Genomic DNA, 23,372 nt, shown 5'->3' with positions numbered 1-23,372 from the left:
TCTGTCTCTGCCTGATTTGATGTTCTGAAATGTTAACTGCTATAATATATTTCCTCCATTATCCTCATTATAATGGTCAGAGACAACTGCCTCTTCACAGAAGTTTACACAAGTGCTGACCCTGTGGACTTTTTTTTTAACAAAACTATTTTTTAAACCACAACATTTAATAGATGATATGGCTCACATGCACGAGAAATATGTCAAAGTTTCTTTTTAAATTTATGAACGAAAACACAACTGAAATATTTAAGGAAAAAAAAGGACAACTTGAATACATCGCTTTAAAATTAGCTTCGAAGATTACTTTTTGAAAAATCAATAAATATTCAGTTGAACAAAATTAAACTCTTGCCATGACATGTTGCATTTTTACTTGAAAGGAATATCAGACTCTATGTGATGTTAGGGGGGCTGAGAATGGATCAAGAGTACTAACTGTAGTTGAGCTTTTAGAATGTAGGACTCTTGATACAGGGCTGCCAGCACAGCCACCCCTGTTATTGTAATGAACTATCTGCTAATAGAATTATTTAACATTATGGTGGGTAGAATACCCATGAAGAAGGAGAGTGCATTTTACACGATTAAAAAAATCTTATTGCTGAAGGAATTTATTAGCTTCTAGAGACATACAAAGATATGTAGATTAGATACAGTATATCATTTCATCACGTGGTGCAAAGCTCCAACAGGCACAATTATATTTTTAGATAGGATTTATGAGGAAAATGGGTCTGTTTTTATTATTTTAGCATTAGAGCTAGCTCTTACGGTAAATTTAATAAAGCAAATGGCATTCCAATGCCTGCAAAACATTGAATTCTACTGCTTTCAAAAGGCAGCAACAGGATAAAATACCATAGCAAGGCTTTGCCTTTTTAAGGTGTGAAGTATTGGTCTGCACAGTTTTTAACATTCCAGACCTAAACATTAAATTTTTAAAACTATGCAAACTGATACATAGCACAGTCAGCCACAGATAAACACATACCTGATGCGAGTAAAGAACACCAGGCTTCACTCTCAACACTAAAATGCAGCTAACAATGCCTTTGCATGTTAGCTGTATATTTGTCAGAACTCGGCTGTAATAACGATTACCTAATGCCTTCCGTGGATTCACAAAAAGTAAAAGAAGAAACAGTGAAAATAATAAAAGCACAAACGGTGTTTCTGTTCGTTGGAACTGTAGACTGAAAGCTAGGCCTTTACTGTGGTAAAGGGAAACATTTAAACTTTATTTAATAGCTGAATTGTTATAGATAAATTGAGCTCCCCTAATGCCAAAGAGGCATGGTCTGCCCCCATGAAACAGTGTTAGTTTCAGAATATGTTCCTGTGAAATAAATCACTGACAGATTCAGTTGGTACTTAGAACAATGTCTGTGAGCCTTCGCCCTCTGTTTACACTTGTGGTTGCACTCTAGGACAGTTTAGTATTGCTGTTTTTTTTTATGGTGTGGTTAAAGTTGACATGAAAATTGCACTCAAAACGAAAGACAAGACCAATGAGCGCTGTGTTCCCTGCTTGGGCTTTCACTGCGCGGCTTACTTGGAGGTTCAATATGGAGATAACGTTGAATTTTATCCTGTCTCTAATGGCAGTTCTGGTGACGCACGGGTATTTGGTTCCCAGACCCTGCAAGAGGCATGCAGTTTACATTCTTTACATTGTCGACAGTGACAAGAGTACAACCTGGATGCTGCCAGTGGCAAATTGTCCAGGCGACACCATACTGAGATCTGAACTGAAAACACTCTCCGAATGTTTACACAATTCTCTACTCCAATTCAGTACACATGTCAGATTGTCAAACTAGCACACAAATAGGACTTTTTTTTCTTGTTCCAGTTTTGCACACTTGAAGACTTAATTTTCTGTTTGATTTTATGTACAAAATTATTTCTTCCTTTGTGGGTACCAGTTTGAAACCTGAACTGAATAATGAGAGATCAATAGATGTGGGTTATACCGCCAGTTTCATTTTGTTCTCTAATCAGAACAAAAAATGAAAACAGCTCTTTGCGTGTCTGAGTGTGCACAGAGGTTCACTCATTCTTCCCTGCTGCCAGCAAACTTTTGAATGGATCGATCATACAGTAAGCTGATCTTTCTCTTCACCCTATCTGTAACTGCAACACTATATTTTGCACCTTCTTTCCTTTTCCCCTATGTTCTCTATGAACAGTATGCTTTGTCTGTATAGCACGCAAGAAACAATACCTTTCACTGTATCCTAACACATGAGACAAAAGTAAACCAAATCAAACCAAGCCTGCACCCAAAAACCCATAATATTTTAACATTAAAGAAAAGTCAGTTGGAGACTCTGCCCTACTGACACTGAAATGAATAAAATTAGAAAGAAAAATAAATTTCCGTTTTCTTAAAAAGTGCTTTTCAAGACCTCAGCACATCCCAAAGTGCTTTGCAGATGATTTAGTATGTTTTTGAAAGGTAGGCATTACTGAAGAAATCACAGTAGCCAATTTGCGCACAGCAAGGTCCCACAGACAGCAATGAGATAACCTCTACTTTCCTAATTAGTTGGAGGTTAAGTATTGACCAGGAAACCAGAGAGAACTCATCTGTGATTTTCATATAAATATACAAAAGGTTCACACACTAACCTCTAACAGCATAAGTTTCTGGTGTATAGTTATATTTCAATACTTTACAATTTTCCAGACAGTTTGGTCAGAGGTATTAAGTCTTTAGGAGAAGTGCAAACCAATGTTCACTTATGCGCAATATTTTTTGCTCTCTGCACAGCTGAAGCCAGGAACTTGACGGCAAACATCACTTAACTGACCCAACAACCAGAGAGGTTATTTCTCTTTGAAAGAATAACCTAAAGCTGTTGACGGGACAAAATATTATAGCAACCTAGGGTCTTGACTGCATAAAGCCTGAATGTGTGTTGAAGTACTTTTGTATCCCACAAGAAGTCATGGGATCCTGTCAGTACAATGGCATTAATCATAAATATTACTTCTATCATTACAGGTGACAGAATTTTTAAATGGCACTGATTTTATGTTAATACTGGTCCAGGTATCCGGTTTTACAGAATAGAGCAGTATCCAATTCATTTTAATGATATAGTTCAATGCATTCTAATGTTAAGGTGTCAAGTATTTATGTGGATGCACAAGATGTGACATTGTATGGGTGGGATCACTCAGGCAGTCCCTTTAGCACACATGTTTAAGTAATGATAAGTAGCCCATTAGCAGGGCACTTATTACATGCTAACTTGCATGACAGGGGCAAGGCCTTAACCAAATCTTATCAGCCATGTCATAACAACTTTTTATGTGATTATTACCTACAAGGCCCAGTCAATCTGTTGGAGATCAATGGGAATTCCTTTCGAACACATTGGCATATGTTAAGGCATTTATACTGCTGTGGAGATGGTTACATTAAGTTCATTGGTTAATTAAAATTTGACAGACATCCAATAATTTCATTCTGTATAGATTGGAAAATGGGGTGCCAATTATTTCTCACGTGTATGCGACCTTTGTAACTATAATTTGCCCCAGTGCTGCACTATTAATGGAGAAGAATATTCCAAAGTGTTTCACAAGGGGGGGAAATTCAGAAGTAAATAGAGGTTGAGAGAAACGTTAGAGGAGCTGATTAATGGTGTGGTTAAAGAGACTTTTTTTATGGCAGTGGGAGAGATATAGCAAGGGAGGTGGGAGGATTCAGAGAGTTAAGAGGAGAGTTACAATGTGCAGGCACAAGGTAGCTTATTAGCAAAGTTACTCTGACCAACTGCAAGGCGTCCAACAGGACTCAAGCAATGTTGTAATCTGCATTGCAGCTTATAACCATATTTAGAACCCATTCTGCTACTTTCAGATCATTCCTACATATCTGTTATTTTCACAACTTGCATAGACTGTTATGTATAATAATATTTTCAATCAATCTGAGAGTTTTTAGCCATCAATCTCTTCGTGGCATTAATGCATGATGATGTTCGCACTGAATGATTAATAATGTTGACATCATTATTGCAAGTTTATTAAAAAGTAATTTCCAGTTTCCTAATGCCTCTGGGTAAATGGACTATTTACAGCTGCATTGGACTGGTATCCAAAGTTCAGTTGCAGGCCTGACTATTCTGATCCTTAGCTGGAGCAGTCAGAGAATTCTACAATTACCAATGTGGCCTGCGGTAGGGAGGGGGAAAGGGGGAAAGAAAACTCTCATCCCTCAATTTTCCTTTCTAATAGGACATTCTGAAACATTTCAAAAATGTCATTATGAAAAGTGCAATAGTATTCTGCATAGGGCATGTGCACTTGGAGGTGCTTCAATATAACTGTGATACGTGTGAGATTTCCAATATACATTCAATGTCAGATACAGCCTGAGGAACTTTTCACAGTTTCCAGTTCCTCATGACTGAAAAGCTTCAGACAGTTGCTTTTCCCAATTGTGCCTCTGTAATGGCTGCTCCTATCTTTAGTGTATTTCGTAGCATGTGGTCCAAGATCTTGGAATTTGACAGTCTGCAAAACACAACTGTGGACAACTCCTTATACTGGAAGACCAACAAGTTTCGGACAGACCAAAGAGTCTCTTACTCTAAGTTGATTATCCTCCAGCAACACTTCATATTTCTTTCATTGTGTGTCCCTGAGAACAGCCCAGAGTCCTGCACCATGAAATGGTATTCGGATGAACCTCGGCAAAAACCACTGCATCTCTATCCAGACCTTCTTTGCAAAACCACATTCCAGAAGGAGGTACAGGACAGTCTTTTGCCCACCACAGCCGTACTGAGTGCAGCGTGCCGTGGTGCAGAGACTTCAGGGGGAAATGTCCCAATTTCAGCAAAATCTGCTCCTGCTGCGGTTAATGGAATTTGCTGTCAAGAAGGACCTCCATGAAGCGAGGAGCCAGCAAGCCTCACTCTTTGCCTCAGAGATCTCCAGGGTCACCTTCTGGTCCAGAGTCCATTACATGGAGCCAGATGAGATGCGTTCACATTTCTTCTTCCAAAAGGTACACAAAGAGGTAGCTGTGATCAGCAGCTTGAAGGAGGAAGACAACTTGGTAAAGTCATTACAGTCTGACATATTGAGGATCAGCAAATCCTTTTATGCCAAATTGTTTGTAAAGCCCATAGGCGGCATGATCTCCCAGCTGTACCTGTCTTCTATTGTACAAGTCTTAGATGACAGTGAGGAGGAGAGCCTTGACAAAGCTTTAATTCTAGTTGAGTTGCCAAAGGCCATCAAGTAAAACTCCCAGAAACGACAGCTTACCGGCTGAGCTCTGTTTGACTCTTTGGACTGGATTGACCCAGACCTACTGGAAGTGTATGAGCGTCTGCATCAAGCCAGTAGCAGGTCAGAATCCATGAGGAAAGGCATCATTACCCTCTTCTACAAACATAAGGGGGTAAGGGAGGAAATTAGAAATCAGCGCACCATTTCATTGCCGAAAGTGGGCTACAAAATTCTGTCCAATCAGGCAATGTCCATCTGCTCTGGGGTTAGTAATCCACCCTAATGCAGCCTGTTCTGTACCCGCAGGAAGATCTCTGATAGCCTTGCACTCGCTTCTCAGGGACACAATTGCCTTTGTGTGGGTGGGGGGTGGGCACTGGCCTCATCAGCCTGGACCAGGGGAAAGTGTCCCTGATATAGAATATCACACACTTACTTGCTGGGTGTGCTCTCCAGAATGGGCTTTGGGGAAAAACTCCACATTTGGATCCAACTGCTCTACAGAAATATCAATGGTGCAGTTAGAAGAAATGGGTAGGAATCAGAAAGCTTTCCAATTGAATTTGAAATTTGAACAGGGCTGCCATCTCCCTCCGTCCTGTTTATGTGCTGCACAGCACCTTTATCCAGGTCCATCAGGAAGGATTCAGACATAAGAAGAATGATGGTTCCCTCATGGCAAATTGAAGTATTTCTGGGGGACCTGCAGTAAACCATAGTTATATAGAGGTCCAGCATTGAGATTGTGTTGCTCAGAAGCAAAACATTCTTTTGCTGTCCAAATATTTCCCAATTTTCTTTTCAGTCTTTTGATCAGTCGAGGAGGGATAGAATGACTCTCCTCATCTCCCAGCAGTGTAGGCATGCAGGTGAAAGCTTCTCTGTGCATGCAGTCTTCTGTTCAGATCTGCTGTTGGTGTGTAGACTGATGCGTATATGTAAGCAGTTCAAATTGGCCTCGGGAGCCAAGGAAAATTGTGGCAAGAACAAAGCCATGTACTTTGGAAACTGGACTGACCAATCCTTTGTTCCCTACACTGTCAGACCAGACTGCCTAAATGATCTGAGAATAAGATTTGGAGAGGATAGGACATGCACCAAAACTGGGAGGAACATATAGCCAAGGTAAGGCAAAAACTGGGCATGTTGGGGTGACGCTCCCTCTCCGTTGTGGATAGGAACCTGGTCATCAGGCTTGAGTTGCTCTCAGTGTTGCTGTACATGGTGCAGGTGTGGCCTGTATCCTGATCCTGGGTCATAGTAGCTGCCCAAACCACCTTCTACTTTATCTGAAGGTTCATGATGTATTGTGTCTGCAAGGTCACCATGTATAAAGCTCTGGATAGAGGAGGAAGAAATGTATCCATCTTTATCCTGTTGGCCATTTTTGTATGCAGCTGCATCAAGCTGTGTGTAGGCCCTCAATAGACAACCATCAAATGTCACACACATGCTGAGTTTCTACCCGTCCCCAGTGTTGTGAAGGATGGGTCTGGCCATGTTGCCATGGAACACTCCAGGCGGTTGAACATTGCCAAACCATATGTCCCTCATGGAGAAGTTTGTGTTGACTTTGACCACAAGCCCATCAGGCTCCATGGGAAAAGGTTACAGTAGATCCTGATGGATGGTTCCCTACTGACAAAATCATTTGGCAGAATGCCTCATCGCCAGAATGTTCAAGCAAGCACTAAGGCATAGTTTGGGGTGTTCCCCATCAGATCCTTCATATGCTCTCATTTCTCACTTAATTTAAAATTCTTAATTTAAGTTTTAAAAATTCTTACTCCATTTTTAAAGTTACAGACCCACTGCTTTGGACTGAGTGGACCAGGCAGATCCGAGTCCATCTCTTTGCTTGCTCCATAAACCAAATTCACATTGAATCTAATTCATGGTCCACACAAGAGAGACAAATAAGATCCAAGCTGACAAGAAATTACATTACGCTTGCTCTTGGGCTTGATCTTAGTGAGTTATATTTCTAAGGAAGTCTAGTGCAATATGACATCCAAGGATGGTGAATGTATCTTGCAGATGGCTACATCTGCTAACTCATTAAGTAACAGTCATGAGTGAGTTATGGTGACTCGTTGGGCCGAAGGGCCTGTTTCCCAGACTGTTTTTGTTTGTTCTTTGACTGCCGTGAGTGTGACACAGATTGCACCCAAGAGCACATTCTCATGTTCTGGTTCTAGTAGATGGCAGTTGAGTGACAACTCCCCTCCACTTCCATAGATAACTCGAGAGTTATCACTGCTGGTACCTACCCCGTGACCCCTACTGGACAATGAACATCTGGACACTGAATGAAAAGAAGATCAGATTCAGCGATACTCTTCATGATCAAACTGCCTACCATCATTCACGTATTTAGTGAGATAATTGAGTTGACTGGTATCTAAAAAAACAAACTTCTTCTTGAGTTATCTATGGAAATGGAGGGGAGTTGTCACTCAACTGCCATCTACTCGAACCAGAACATGAGAATGTGCTCTTGGGTGCAATCTGTGTCACACTCATGGCAGTCACCATAACTCACTGTTACTTAATGAGTTATCAGACGTAGCCATCTGCAAGATACATTCACCATCCTTGGATGTCATATTGCACTAGACTTCCTTAGAAATATTTTTCCAATGACCAGGAATTTGTAAGGCATGAAATGCATTTGGTTTATAAGATCACTTGTGTTGTCACCTGCTTACTTGATACCAATATGCAAATAGAAAAATCAGGTTTGAACCAAAATAATCCAATGTTGCACCAATATGCTTTTTGTCTGATATACTTAGCTGATCACCTGAAATTACTCCAATCTCCAAGAACTGACCTATATCCATTAGTGTTGTACCCCGGAGTTAAAGAGCCCCATCCATTTCTTTCCAAATGTAACCTGGTTAGAAGAGCAAAATTTATAATTATAGTACCACCGAGGATTTCGCAATTCAAATGAAAATCCTGTGGAAAATCCTCTGCAACTATCATTATGCTCTGCTAAAATCCCAGTGACAGCAATGATCACTATATTTCATTCTGCTAGATTCTCGGATCAAAAAGCTAATCAGGACAGCGAAAGACTTATTCCCTGTCAGGAAAAAAATGGTTTTCACCACTGTCTCTTAACATCAACAGATAATATTTGGCAGGGGATGAATTCTATGAGCAAAAAGAAACCAGAGGCTACTCATTGCTATAAATCACTGGTTGGAGTCTTTACCAGTTTAAAAAATCCCCAACTCAAAACAAACATTCAGTCCAGTTAATAGTGACCACAACTTTCTGTCTTTAAGCTGTATCTTTGGCCCCTATGTTATGGAATTGACCTCAGGTGTGCAATAATACCCACCCACCAGCCTGCAAATCAAGGTATAATACAACACACTCCGAATCATTCTGCAACCACTGCCTCAATAGTTGGCAGTGAGAGCCCTCAAATGTAGTCAATAGCTGGGTGATATATATCGTGCCCCTCGATGAACTCAATATATTCTATTGGATTACAGATTAAATAAGGCATAAGTGTTAAATGCTACCTAAACACGGCAGGTTTTTTTTTAAGTGCAGCTGTATGACTGTGTGCACAAGGTGCAGCCTTGGGATCTGTCTGTTAATTACTATTGAACTCTCTGAGGATTATGGAAGCATATTTGCATCATGTCAAGAATACACACACATATAGAAAATCATCTTCAGAAATGGGCACTCTCTCCCTAGAGTGCAAATAATTAAACATTATTCCGTTTGTGCACCTAATGTTTTTGCTTATGATTAGTCTTCTGTTACAAACTTGAGCATTGCATGTTTAATAAGAAATATGATTTGTCAGCAAATAATTACTTCCACATGCTAATGAAGTCAAGGTTGCTCTAACTGTATTTCAACTGTTTAACAAAAATGTCAAACCATTAAGTAGAATAGAAGCAACTTGAGTTACATATAACTGATGATTGCTTTTGATTACAGTCTAGCAATAAGTCTTGTAGGTTTGATCGTATCGTTAGGCGTCAGAGCGTTTTCACATTAAGAGAAAAAATCTTTACAAAAAAAAGGCAAGTAACTGGTGCTGTTCCTAAAATACAATATTAATATTGTATTATGAACTTTTATATGTCTTTAAACACGAGTGACAAAATGTGTATGCTTTTAGCCGAATCTTCTGGCAAAAGGGAATCAAATTATTTGTTATCAACTCCTAAAATATTTGCACCTTTGACGGGGTCGGTTTGAATTCGGTCTAGGTGCACTTTTCCAAACTTATGACCTGGTTCTGGAGAAGGTAACAGGGGAGAGTCGCCTTGACTATTTCCCTAACACACACAGGGGAGTGTTTTCAACAGCTCTGCTGCCTGCTACTACTCCCAGACTTGCAGCTTCTGATGCTTCGCAGAATGAACGGATCGGTGGCGTGGAGTAAAACTGAATCTTGGCACAACAAAAATCACACCCTTCTCCTGAGCATTCGGCAAGTCCAGAAGGAGTGGGAAATCGCCGAAGATTCACCAACTCTCCCTTAAGATCGCACAAGCATTAGATAAGAATGCTTATTTTGTGTTCTTTTTTTTTGAAAAAAGGGTTTCAAATAATAGTGTATTCGTGTATTTTTTCTAAGGGGGCGGGGGGCAAATGCAACTTTGTATTCCAACAGTATTTTTGCATGTACAGTGATGGAACTTGAGTTGGCCCAGCTTTGTGTTTGGGTCTCAGACGAAGCGAGGCTAAATTGCAGTGAACGGCACGAGGTTTGAAATTGAGCAGCCCCGGCACCACACTCTCCTTTCAGACCCACTCTCTCCGCTGCTTTGACTTGTAGCCGCTGTGATAGGAAGTGTGAGCTACTGTCAGCCACCCCCAGCCCTAACCTCCCCCAGCCCCACAACCCACTCTTGCTGTCAATTCCCCTTTGATCTGAACATATTTCCATTACAATTGAACAACATTTCCCAGAAAGGGAATCATCTTCTTTCTCCGTGGTACATTTAATGATTTTATCTATTTTCTATTTTAATTAAATTAATCTTTTTTATTATTATTTTCGTGTCCTCGGGTTGTCTTTTCCCCCCTGTTTTTTGATGTCCATCAAGATGCTGACTACTCCCTTTATCCTTTTTGTTTCAACTCCTTTTTCTTCTCCCTTTTATCTTTTCCCTCGTTCTCCCTCCCATCCCTTAACTGATGAGATTACAAAAGTCGCCGTGCCTGTTACCCTCACCCCTGTCCAGTTATAACGCAAGGGAGAGGAGTGAGTCTGGGAACGAGCAGATGCAGATAGTTCAGGATGCACAGAGGTGGGGCCCACCTATTCCCGTCAAAGGGGATTATTAACTAGCTGCGCAATACCTGTGATTCTTAAAGTAGCCTGTGATATGAGTAGGCTCGGATATTTTCCAAATTGGCGGGGGGGTGGGGGGTGGGGAGGCGTGAGGGTGGTGGTGGTGGTGTCCATTCAGGCTATGGGTGGAATTTGGGAGGAGGTGCCGGAGGAGAACTGTGGACCCCGATTGTACAGCTTGGGTGAAATATTTCAAACTATGAAAATATTTGAAAAGTAAACACCGCAAAGAGCAACTCGCAGAGCTACCCGTCTGACCTGAATTAACTGGAGTAAAATGAACCCACAATGGCTTGGATTATGCCGGGTCCCGGCTTTATTTTCTAGCGGTGCAGAAAAGCAATTAACCCTAGGAATGCCGGTGGACATGAAGGGGGACATGATCTGTTCAGCTCAGTGGTGACATTGAATTTTAGAGTCACACCTGGGCGAAGCTTTCTTAAATTTTGAATAAGTTGCCCTCACCCGCATCTGCCCTCTATAAAATTAAGTATAATTTGCTTATTTTAATTTATAAGTTTACTAGGCCCAGTCAATTGACATTAATTATTTGAAAATGTTATTGAAACATTTTAACCAAATCCAGCTCTCGCCGTGTGGCTGTTAGTGAAAGTACTCACCTTCAATCGTAATAAATAATCAAACAAATAGTTGGAGCGGTATGCTCATTTGTGAATCGCAGTTCTTTTTAACTAAATGCGCCTTTATAACCCAATTAATGCACCGTCTCTGCCCTGATCCAGAAGCTATAGACATTAGCAAATGATTAGGTCGACATATTTACAGAAATCAAAAAACAAAGGGGACTTTGGTTTGTGTCCTGCTAGTTAATAATGAATATCTTCAGCAGCTTTCTTCTAACTTTCCAACTTCAAAAGGTTACTGTCCTTTTAATTCCCATCACCTTTAAATTATTCAACATTTCATGTAAAATACGACGAAGATATTAAACTGCGCCTTGCTGATGGTCCCTCTCTCTCTCTCTCTCTCCAATTTTGCCTTTGATTCATATTCTCATTAAGTTCAATTTGTGCTTTAAATTAGACACGTTCCTGGGACAAAACAGTAATGATGTTGTTGCAGTTCACCTCATTCAAAATGGGTGCACTGTGTTTCCTTTTCTTTTAAACAATATTTATACTCCGCTGTTTGGCCCAGGGTCGCTATGTAAGAGATTTTGAAATCCAGCTTGAGTTGCAAATGATCACAGTTCAAGTAACAAAATCTGTAGGAACCCCGGTTAGAATGATATGCGAAACCCAGGTTATTACCTGAAAAAAGACCTTGATTGAACAGGACGGTAGTCAGGCAGTAATCAATACAACTCAAGCGTCCATTGGGAGAATTAAAATCATTTCTAAATTGTTCACTGTGTATTTTAGTTTTGTAGCTGTTCCTTTGCTATTAATGTCTAACTTTGCTGGCACTTCCTTTTATTAGTTATTCTAATACCCAGCAGGTATTCCTTCTGTCACACAATAAAACTTCAAATTGTAAAATAAAATTAATAGAACTTCACCAGAAGAAGTATGGTATATTGAGAAGAAATTCATTCTTCTTTGGCAAAGCATGTGTAGATTCTAAATATATGATCCTGCAATTCAAAGTTGCAATCTCCATTACAATACCATAAACTAAACCAACGCCATATCATAGTGACATAATCTATGTCAGTCAACAACTTAAATATCACACTCCTGCTACAAACTTTAGTCTCCGTAGCTCCTCCGTAGGTGTTTATTATATGAAATATATACTGTCTTAATCAACTGTCCTTGCTGTTCACAGCGTTTGACCGTAGATGTTGAAGAATGTGAAAAGAGAATAACCTAAGACTGAGTGGAGTCTCTTTTTAAGACGCCTCTATTGAGATCCTAGACATTGCAGTTTAGCCTTGTAGTATGGGTACAATCTGCTGAATTTGCAATCTAATTATAAATGTGCCATTTGGACCTCCTTTCAGCTTCAGTGCCACCATACCTTATGAGGGAAGTTACTTTAACAGCAAGCAACAAGTCAGACAGCTGTTCAAAACAAAATACCATTACCAGATCAACTTTTCCCTAACACTGGGACTAGCGAGGGTATTGTTTTACAAACAGCCTTACAGACTTACTTGCATTATGCACAACGAAGAATGGTTATTAAGTATGCCTCAACAATTTAGGGAAACGGTTCATAAAATCAATTCTCTTAATTGATTGCTAAACAAAGAAATCATGTGAAAACAATCATGACTAAATGTGTTTTTTAAAGATGTTTTTAACAGGAGGATTGTTTAGTAAATGCGCCATGTAAATATTTTCTGTGGGGTTTATAATGCAAGGGGTTACTTATTCGGAATAAATTTTCAATCATTTCAGCAGACACATGTAGATACATATATATGTGTGTGTTTATATATGTATTTTTTATATCTGATGAAATTACTAACATGTTCAATGTGTTTAACAATTTACTAGGCTAATTTCAACGCCATGTTCATCTAATAACTTCCATTTATGAATCATAAGCGCATTTCACAAAGAGAAAAACATTCATTTACGCTATGTACAGAAAGATATAGCTCTATCACTATAGGCGTTTTGATTATTATGCAAAATGACTCGAAGAAGGCAATTCTTAAACACATTAGCTTAAATTCTGAAAGCGGCGTGTGCGTTATGTTATACAAATGGGAGAGATGTTATATTACAGATCACTTCTAAAACCTTACAATAAACAGATGTGGTGTGGTTAAACACGCTGCTTATCTCCGCTCAACACGCGCGAGTTCTCTTTTTTTTATTTCTGGCGAAAGTTTTGACTCAATATTTTGGGAAACACCCCAGACCTAGGAGTCAGAAAGAGCTAATCTCTTTTCCCCAGACAGCTTTCACATTCACTCTCTTTTTCTACCACCGCCTCCCCCCCTCCCCACATACATCCCCCACCACCACCCCGTCACTAAGACAGGCACAACAATAATTGTCATTTTAAATGTCCCTTTCGTCCCCTTTTCCCCAGCCCTGAAAGAGTGTGAAGAAAGGAAGGTCAGTTATCAGATCGATAACATCAGAGCTTCTGACTGTTAAACAGGCAATGTCCCATTCCGAGATACTAGTTAACGCTTTCCCCTCTCCTGCCACTTAATGCGCGGAACAGGCAGTCTTTCGGGTAGCACTGTCCCTTCTTAAATATTTCAGAGAAAAGGGTACTTGAATCGCATCACAAACAACAACGTCAGCTGGCGGGGCCCCCCGCACAGAAAAGGAGAATCCAAAATGATTAGAATTGAAAAGTGGAAAGTTTAAAAGAAGATACATATATATGCCCGTGCATGCAATATTAAAACTAAAATAAGCTGAGATATGATGCAAGGCGAACACAATCTAAATAAATCCAATATTAAAAAAGTAATTAGTGTTTAAACCCGTGAAAGTACAGAAAACTTTCTGAACAATATAGCTTTTGTCATCTAATCGCTGTCCACACAGTTTGAAAAAAGAAATCGTGGTGTCCTGTACTGCGTCTATCATCCGAATTTTTTTTAATATATCAGTGTTGGTTCAAAGTAAATTTTACGACTCACGTTTGGCCCTTTTAGTTGACAGAAGTGGATGATCGCGCCAAGGAAGCGGGCTATATAGAAAGGTTGGGTATTGTCTCCTTATGGGTCGGTCACTGGATGCCTGCTTTATTTTCATTTACGTGCTTGTGCATTCTTCCCTGATCAATTTGCATGACCCTCCCCAGATACAAGCGGCTAAAAATGAGATTATCTCGCACGTCGGCGAGAGTGGGTGCAAAACCGCAAGAGTGGCGACTTTACGAACTTTATTCTTTTTACCCAAAAGAATAAAACAGTGCTTTGATCATGAATATATGAACATGAGACAGCGTTTTAAAGTCCAGATTGCAACTTTCTAATTCTGCACTCAACCACATGCGCTGCTTAACATCTAGTACCACTGTGTGGACAGAGTCGAAATTGCCGCCCCTGTTTATAACCAGGGAACTGTTGCTAATATGTTTAAAGACAGATAGCCGGTTCAGCGTCAACTCAAACTTTATGTTATTAATTTAAGATGATATCGCACATTATTACTACTTTAAAAAAAACACAAAGCAGTTTATCCAAAAATCGTATTTTTGAACTTGTGTCTAGGAACGTGTGAGTGGATTCCACCGTCTATCCTACCCCAGAATGCAGAATAAACTTGTGATTCCCAGTGAAAGAGGGGGGGGGGGGGGGGGTTGGGGTGGGGGGGGGTAGGAGGAGGAGGGAGATCGCCTTTTGTAACGTGCAGATTGGCATTAAGAGTGGCGGATGGAAAGAATAGGGAGTGGGGTGGGGTGGGGGGGCAGTGCAGTGGGGAAAGGGAGGTTGGTGATGGGGTGAGGAGGGAGAGAGGGAGAGACTTCTTCCGTGCATGTGTGTTTAAGAGAAATCTGTAATAACTCGCACGGCTCCTTTTACATTGTAAATGGTTAAATGAGGGGGGCGGGGGGGTTACAGGACAACCTTACGGCACTCTGTCCCTTCCGGACAGACTGACCCTAACCACAACGTAACAACACAGGGGGGTGAGGGGTGGGGGGTGGGGGGGGAGAGACAACAGCCAGCTTCCAGCCACAGTGCAGCCCTTAAGTAGAAACCCGTAGAAATGTACACGAGCAAGGGACACTAGACACAACAAGCAACACACACACACACACACACATACACACATATACACCAACGAAAACACAAGGGGTTTTTTTTGCCCGGTTACCTTAGTAGCCAGTCTGGCGAGACCGCAGCTCCTTGCTATCCCGTGTCCTTAGACGTGTCTAATCTTATGTTTTACAGTTTGAAACCAATTTTTATATATTAAAAAAAACAAAAGAACTGACACGAAGAGCTGAAAGTCAGCTGGAGCTTCCCCAGGCCATTGAGAGAGAGGGGGGGGTGGTGGTTGGATGGGTTAGGGGGGGAGGTGGTAGTGGGGTGGGGGGGGCGGATCGCTGGCAGAAGTTGCTGATGGGGTTTGCCGGCAAACAAAATCTTGCTTATTCTCTGTGAAACAAGTGAAGGCGATGGTTAGTGCTGTCAATCTTGACGATCAATTCCAGCGGCCATGTCGCAAGTATTCAAAGCATTTCCCGTCGTGCAACATCAGAAAGTGAATGGCCAGGGCACTGATGTTACTACTCCCCCCACTCTCTCGCAATCAGCCTTGATGTCTGCTGCTCCCAGGACCGGCACATTTACACAGAGAGAGAGAGAGAGAGGGAGAGACACATACACATACAGAACACACACACACACAGATCAGGGATTGAGGCGAAAGGGTAAAAAAGCGGCCAGACACTGCACCCACACGACACATTCACACACAACAACACAGCCAGCTACTAACAGCTTGACCAGAGCGATTGCTGAACTTCGCAAAGGGGAACTCGTGCACACACACAAAAAAAAGGCACTGGAAGGCAACTCAACTTCCCCTCTCCCTCTAATCGGCTCTCTCTACCCTCCCCTTTCCCCTCCCGAAACATCGCATTCAATTTACAAATTCTGTCCAAGTCCGGAACTTTGGAGACAACTAGCTCTTATTTATTATTATATATTAAAAAAAAACACATTATTAACGCGCCGAGAAGGAAACGTTTGCTTTCCAGATACTCATCCTGGACGAGGTTGGAGATAGACGGAGGGGCAATAAAGTGGGGGGGTGGGGGGAGGGAAGGGGAAGAGTGGGGAAGGAGGTGGATAGATGCCCGCGGCTGGGAGAGGAGAGCGCTGAGAATCGGTTCAACTTATCCGGCGGGGGAGACGGCGTTCGCCGGAGCTGCGATTGACAAGGCGGTGGGGGAGGGGGGGGGGAGTGAGAGCCCTCTGAGAGAGCTAACGCTGAGGAATCCTCAATCTGCTGCCGAACATTTTCTCTAACTGCTATCGAGCACTGGGAAACCTGATAGAGTTACACATTAACCCTCTATCCGCCACCTTTAGGGGGAATCTTCAGCGGTAGTCATTGCATTTTTCCGCTGAAACTAATATTAATTACATTTTAAGGGGACCCCCCCCCCACACACACACACACACACACACGCGTGCCAGCCTTTCAGGGTATTAGCTCTACACAACCCACTCTCAGGTAGACACACTCAATTCAACCAGCATCAACCAGCGCACCACGTCTAAAACCTTGATTTGAAAAAAAGATCTGAAACTTCAGAGCCCTTTTCTGGTTATGTAACTGGAGTTAACCCCCTCGCTGTCAGCCAGAGTCAGGATCGCCGAAGCAGCGATTGCATCAATGAGGCTGACAGCTAACTAGTAATAGATCCGGATTACATTTCAGCGCAGCAACGACCATGAGGGTGCCGAGCGGTTACACATACACCCAATTCCCCCAATCCTCAAATCACACTTCCAGAGTAGCAACTGCACTGATTTCAAACAGATAAGGCAAAAATGGCATTTGTAAATGAACCCCGGCTCTAACACCTCTTCCCCCGCCCCACCCCCACTATTTTTCATACAGATAAACTCCCTTAATTATCTGTCAAACGCAAAACTTCCATTCCACACTGTTCTTTGTGTTGAAGCAGCATTTTATTTTTTTTAAAAAATAAGCAGATTAAAGAATGGAACGGCAAGGCAACGCGTAACAGGTACGGACACATAACTAGTGTGTGGATCAGTAACCTCCTAACTCCCAATTTAAGAATGACTCTCACTCTCTGCATCTTTCCACCCAGATTACTATATCTAACACGTTAACGTGTATTCATGTCAGATTGGTAGATATATATATAATGTTACACTGAGCGAATCGCTTAGTAGCTTTTGCCTATATCAAAGATAACTATTTAACATCTTGATCGCAATCTTAACCCGGCATAGAGGCATGCAGGCTGCTGAGATTCAGTATGATCGCTAAATGCTGAGAAAAAGGTTTGATCTCACAGCAAAGTTTAATGTTGTGTCGACAACATTAAAGGGATTCGAGTACAGCCACATTCCCCCCTCCCCATTCTGCGAACGTCATTAAAAACTTTAAAACTCTAAAATAAATGTCTTTTTCCCAGACATTTCACTTTCGATAAGCGATATTATTGAATTAATATTTACTTAGCTCCTGCAATCCAACCTGCAATGAAATATAAGGAGGGACCCAAGATAGTTCGGGAGGCAAGACTGTCTCTCAGTTCCTATTTATATAATTATGCAATTTCAGTGCAAACTCCTCAGTCAAATTAACACTGAGACCTGGACATTCTGCCCGCATCGCCTGCGATCCAACCCCCCCACATTAACAGGACACGTGTAAACTGCTCCCAAAAACAGTCCACCCAAATCATCAAGTTCAGATGGGGGGGAGGGGGAAGTGGAGGATTTATTCAACTTCTGATAAAAGGATATCTCTGGTTAATATCACAGCCCTCTCGAATAGCTCGAAGTATGTGCGGGTTACTTTACTTTTTGATGAGCATTGTAAAAGTTGGAATTTCTTGCGTCTAAGGAGGAAAAATGCAACCGATCAGGGACCATTCTGATTACACGTGGAGAGATTGTACTCATCTGGTTAAATATATTAGACCAGTCATGAAATGGTGCAAGGATTTCCCGGCGTTGGTCAGTAGGAGTTAGAGGAATCTAATTTAGTTTATCGGAAGATGGAAATGTAAACAACACGGTTGTACCGCGCACAATCGATCCTTTTGAAAAGTACGGGCTGGAAATAGTTCAAACAATAGCCAGGTATTCGGGCTGTTGTACCTCCTGTCACCTGGGCTCACGTCCATCCGATAGCCCTGTCCGGGGGTGAGATCAAGACGGGTTTCGGGAGAGGGGGTGTGTGTTGAGTTGAGTGTTCGAGGCTTCTCCCTTTCAATTAGTGTTTAATAACCTCACTTTTCATTCCCTGGTTAAAATAAAGCAAGCGGCCACTGTCTGAGAAAGGGGCTAAAATGAGATGAGGTCCGCGGCGGTGTTTGATCTTGAGCGTCTCCAGGACACTACAGGATGACACTTAGGCTGATACTGCCGTGGGGTAGGTGAGACAGAAATCAGACACGAATCAGAGTCAGCGTAGCACACAATCGGTGCCCTCACGTTATTATTGGATGATTATTGGCCGGGTCAGAAGTCAGTGACTTCCACCCCCTTCCTTGGTAAAAGTACGGGTTGAGTTTGGTTAAAGCGAAATTTCCTGAATTTCCACTGCGAGCTCGGTACAAGGGCCAATTGCGAACACACACTCTGATGCTTAATTCACGCTGGAGGCAGTTTGAGGAGCCTCTGGGTGTGTTTTGTTTTTTGTGTGTGCAGAAACTTTTAGTGCGCGGCATTCCTCTTGAACCTGGCAGTTAATTTGATTCAATCCAGGGACAGCAGCAATGACTCCCCTCCCTGGCATTTCATTTGCAGGTACGCGTGCGGTGCGCCGGTGTCTGTGTGTATGTGAGCATTAAAAGGTTGGTGTGTGCAGCCTCGGAGCTGGGGAGCGCAAGAGAATGAGCTGCCGCTGGGTTTGACATCCAGCTTCTATCAAAATGACAAGCGCGCCCTTTGAGAAACTGACTGCCGTAACAGGTCCCCCAACAGACACATTGACATTGTCAATTGGATGCAACTTCGGCGCTTAGCCGGTCGTGCGGATGCTTGCTTTCTATATACCTTGCGCAAAGGTAAGACAGACCCAGAACAAATCAGTTCCTCTCCTATTATTCTATTCATACGACCGAGAGAGAGAGAGAAAACAATCCTATCCCAATCAGTAGAGATGGTATTGTGCAGTTTTTTTTTACTCGATCGCAGCACTGTTTGTAAAACATGCCCAACTTTTTTTTATCAAGCCAATTCTCAGTGTACGGTGCCGCCACTGATAATCGATCTGCTCGCCCTCCCTCCTGCACACACAACTGGTACATGAACATCTGATCTCCCAACCCATCACATCAATTAAAACAATTAAATATACATTTGTAAATCCGCGGTTAGGACGACAATATTAGGTTGCTTGTCGCAACTGGAGTGTGCAAAGCTATGAAGTCCTCGCCAGAAGATGGGACGTGTGGAGGAATGTGGTAACAGGATAATTAAGTGAAAGTTAACCAGGAAAGTTCTTGGTTGATCTACTTTTTAAAAAAAAACTGGAGTAAGAAAATTAAATGAAGTATAATTAAGAAGCAATGTATATTTAAGTGGAAGGAACTTACCTAGAAATGTTTGGTATATGTGTTCGGCCTCTGATGTATCTGCTAGGTGTACAGTAAGCGTTGAGGTTAACAGTTTAAACAGCGGGTTCCCCTTTATTAATCATTGTTCACCTTCTTACTTATTTTTGCAGCTTGACAACCCCAGTCTGCAAGAGTGGCGGGACCAAATTCCCCGTGTTTCAGCCAGATAGACCCCCCCCCCCCAAAAAAAACCAAAGTGCTGAAATGATGTTCAGACAGTTCAAAATATAACTATTCCTGGAAGCAACTGACCGCAAGCTCAATGCAAAAAATTAAAAAAATATACAGAAACACAAAGCAATTAAATCAAATTAGCAGTGTGCAGTAGCTCTCCCTAGGAGTGCGAATGTTTCCAATCCATAGAACAGGCTTAGAAAGAATTGAGATTAAATATAGCAACAAGGTTCAAGAAGTGAAAATAAAAGTTGCACCAATGTCTCTTTGGTGCTGATGTGGGCACAATGGCACCAGACTTACACGCACACACACACACACGCGCGCACACACACAGGACTCACTGTAAATAACATTGGCATGCTAATAATAGGATGGCTGTACTTACAAGGAATGAGGGCTGGATGCTGTTGGAAAAGCAGTTTGTGCTAATGGCAGAGTCATCCAGGCCGGTGTGAGAGGAGTGGCACTGACAGGCTGGAGGTTTACCTTTACCAGCTGATTCCTTAGCGTCAGCTCCCCCCTCTCCACCCCCCACCCCCCCCCCCCCCCTACACACACACACCCCAGCCTCTGCCTTTCATTTTCACATTCCCTTTGTTCTATAACACACGCGTCACCATCCTGCACCAAAAAAATGAATAATTAAATCAAACTATGCTTTGGCTCCACGGCATTGCACTTACCAGCCAAGTCCAGGACAATGCTATTCCTTCTGCAGAAAGGAAAAGAACTGATAGGAAATGAGTCAATTTTTTAAAAAAAATCGGCTATTGAAAAAAGGAAGGCTGTCACTTTCACTGAACTAATTGTGCTGAAATAGGAGTTGGGCAGAATGGATTCTGAAGGTGGAAGATAAGTGATGTCAGTCCGGATTCATGTTCACTGCCAGAATTGAAATTCGCAACAATAACAAGAATAAACAAGTCCCTAACTTAAGAAAGGTCTCTGACACACACGTGTCCGTGAAATAAATAAAGCAGGAATTGCTAAATCAAAAACCCTCCCAGCAAACACCCGATAAAGTCGTTTCAGTTACTGCTAAAATACATTTTTTAAAAAAAAACGGCGTTTCAAGGAAGGCGAGTTGCCAGTTTCACCCCCGAGTGTTCATATGGAATATCTGTCTCACTCCCAACTAGTTTTCAATGCAGGAAATGGGAATTAAACCCAATTTACTTAATGACAACATACAGGATAGGGATAATGCAGAGACATCATCATGTGAACACCCGGCCTGATTTTACAGAATTATCATTAAATCTTCCATGAAAGGCGTGAATGAGAAAGACGCTACACTCGTTGGATCATAGCATCAAATTCAGAAATGTGGCACTGCATCAGGATCTCTCGGTGTTTCTGACAAATGATGCTCCTCAATTGGGAGAGTACGGATAATAAGTTTATTCCATTCTGCAAAAATATGGTTAATTCTGAATATTTAAGGACCTGTGCTTGCTTTATCGCGCAGACAGATGTTCCGGTTGCTCGGGTTTGCCAAGCAACTGATCCACAGAGTGGGGACACTTTTGTTCCAACTTCTGGTTTCGGAAGTGATCGGTTATCTTTGCAACTGAACAGTGCGCAAGAAGTATTGTCGCCGCGTTAAGAAAGCCCAAACGGCTTTTGCGGATCTCCTCAGAAGACGTGCTTAATAAAAAAAAGTGATTTAGCGCTTGTGTAGAAATATTTACAGACGATATGAAGAATTGCAAGACTCGCCGCAATTAATGTGCACCAGAATTCCAGAAGGTCAAAACGCAAGTTGTTGCTAAAAAAACAAAATGGCACATCTGCCCATCCGCGGAGTTTGAATTAACTTTCAAATGTGCACTGTCGTGTGCTGGTGTGTTGTTGGGGCAGTAATTGTAAACGTGTGACTGAAACGTGTAACAGGTCAGTGAGACGCTGGGCTATATTCCATCGACACACGCGCTGAACGCAGAGCTGTGCAGGTATCACTAAGCGTAGCAGCCGTTTTATATTAAATCAGATGTTGTGGCGTGTCTACAGGGCCTGGAAACGATTGTGTCCGTGGTCCTGACAAACATTTCAACTATTAAATGTAAGACAGTTCTTGGGAGTCGGCCATTGCCCCGGCAAAGTTTAAGCCCACATGGATCAGTGCTGTTACAGGCTGGGGGAGAGAAATCGCGCACCGTTTAAATTAGCCCAGGCGTCAACAAATTTCGAGTGAAATTAACACGACGTGTCCCCGCGGCAGACAAAACATTTCTATTTTCCATTTCCGAACAATTTATGTGTGTACTTTTTTTTAAAAAAAGTTGCGCTTAGGACTAGAAAGCACCTTTTCCTAACAGCTATATAATTCATAGATTATACACCGCGAAAAATAACAGATTTTCTCCTTTAATTCGTACCGGCTCCTGCCGTGGAGCCTGCAGGCATCCACTTTTACCTGCTCAGAACAACTCCCACAGATTTGCGGAAAACTTTGCCGAATGAAATCTCCCAAAGTTGCTCTTGTCCGAACTGGCAACGGAACTTGCTTAGCTTCACGCTAGAGCTTATTGCTGATTTTCTTGTGTCCAATGTAGTGAGTGCGGTAAGGTAAAAATTGTCACCGTTTTAATAACTTCAAATAAGGTAGGAATATTTTTTATCTCAATGACTTTGCAAGTCCCTCCCACCCCTCACATTCTTGCAACTTACAGGATATTTAGGCAACAAGCTAAAACTCTAAGATGTGTTTGCCGGATGATTTTACCTGGATGCATTTTAAATCCAAATCTTCACAGACTATAGGGAGTTGGACAGGTAGGTTGAACAGATTTTGAACTCCGAAGTCGAGTCTATGTGCCTCAGACGCCACCAAACGTTCATATCGGATATTGCAGCCTATCCACAGGCTTCTCTGACATCGTTTTTCTCAGTGAAACAAGATAGTGATGACTAAAAATCAAAGGGATTTGTTTGGGACAGCATCTTTGTTTTGTCATACAGCGACCTACGCGTTTGCAAAATACAAAAAATATTACATGTACAATAATATTTGCTGCTGGAAATATGCGTGTTAATAACCCAGAAATAGAGTCACAACGCTTCTGTGGGATCAAAAAATGAGCACACTCTGTTCATTTGTGAGCTTTCTCACTGCTGCCAGAGGAAAGGAGATAAACGGACAACACATTGTGTCAACTTAAAAAGGCATTCTAGCCTCTCTATTGTCACTACCCATTCCTTTCCCCACCAAAAACCCTCTGACTATTTGAAAAGTGCATTTCTTTCGATCCCAGTTTTCTAACTGTCAATGCCCGAAGCCTATGTTATAACTAGTTGTGAATTTCATTAACTCCCAAAACGTTAATTTCCCGAGACATCAACCCCCTGAAACCAAACTTATGAAAAGAAACAAGAATATGTTGCATTCCTCAATTGC

At 41.8% G+C, this 23,372-nt stretch overlaps 1 protein-coding gene across 10 annotated transcripts in view; it reads right to left on the bottom strand.

Moving 5' to 3' along the window:
- The window catches only part of sox6 (SRY-box transcription factor 6), a 615,141-nt gene extending 599,666 nt beyond the window's left edge, over window positions 1-15,475 (bottom strand). For 8 of the 10 annotated variants that reach the window (XM_080190144.1, XM_080190147.1, XM_080190150.1 and 5 more), the window contains exon 1: window positions 14,157-14,286. The gene's annotated coding sequence lies outside the window, so the exon portion shown is untranslated. Of the gene's footprint in view, window positions 1-14,156; window positions 14,287-15,339 lie in introns of those variants that run through there. The other 2 variants (XM_080190145.1, XM_080190148.1) reach the window with 1 other exon arrangement.
- Window positions 15,476-23,372: the final 7,897 nt, after the last annotated feature.

This window comes from Carcharhinus amblyrhynchos, chromosome 6 (assembly GCF_965287045.1).
Source record: "Carcharhinus amblyrhynchos chromosome 6, sCarAmb.v2.hapA, whole genome shotgun sequence".
NCBI lineage: Eukaryota > Metazoa > Chordata > Chondrichthyes > Carcharhiniformes > Carcharhinidae > Carcharhinus > Carcharhinus amblyrhynchos.
Note: the sequence above shows the minus strand (reverse complement) of the source record. Positions and strands in the feature narration are given on the sequence as shown.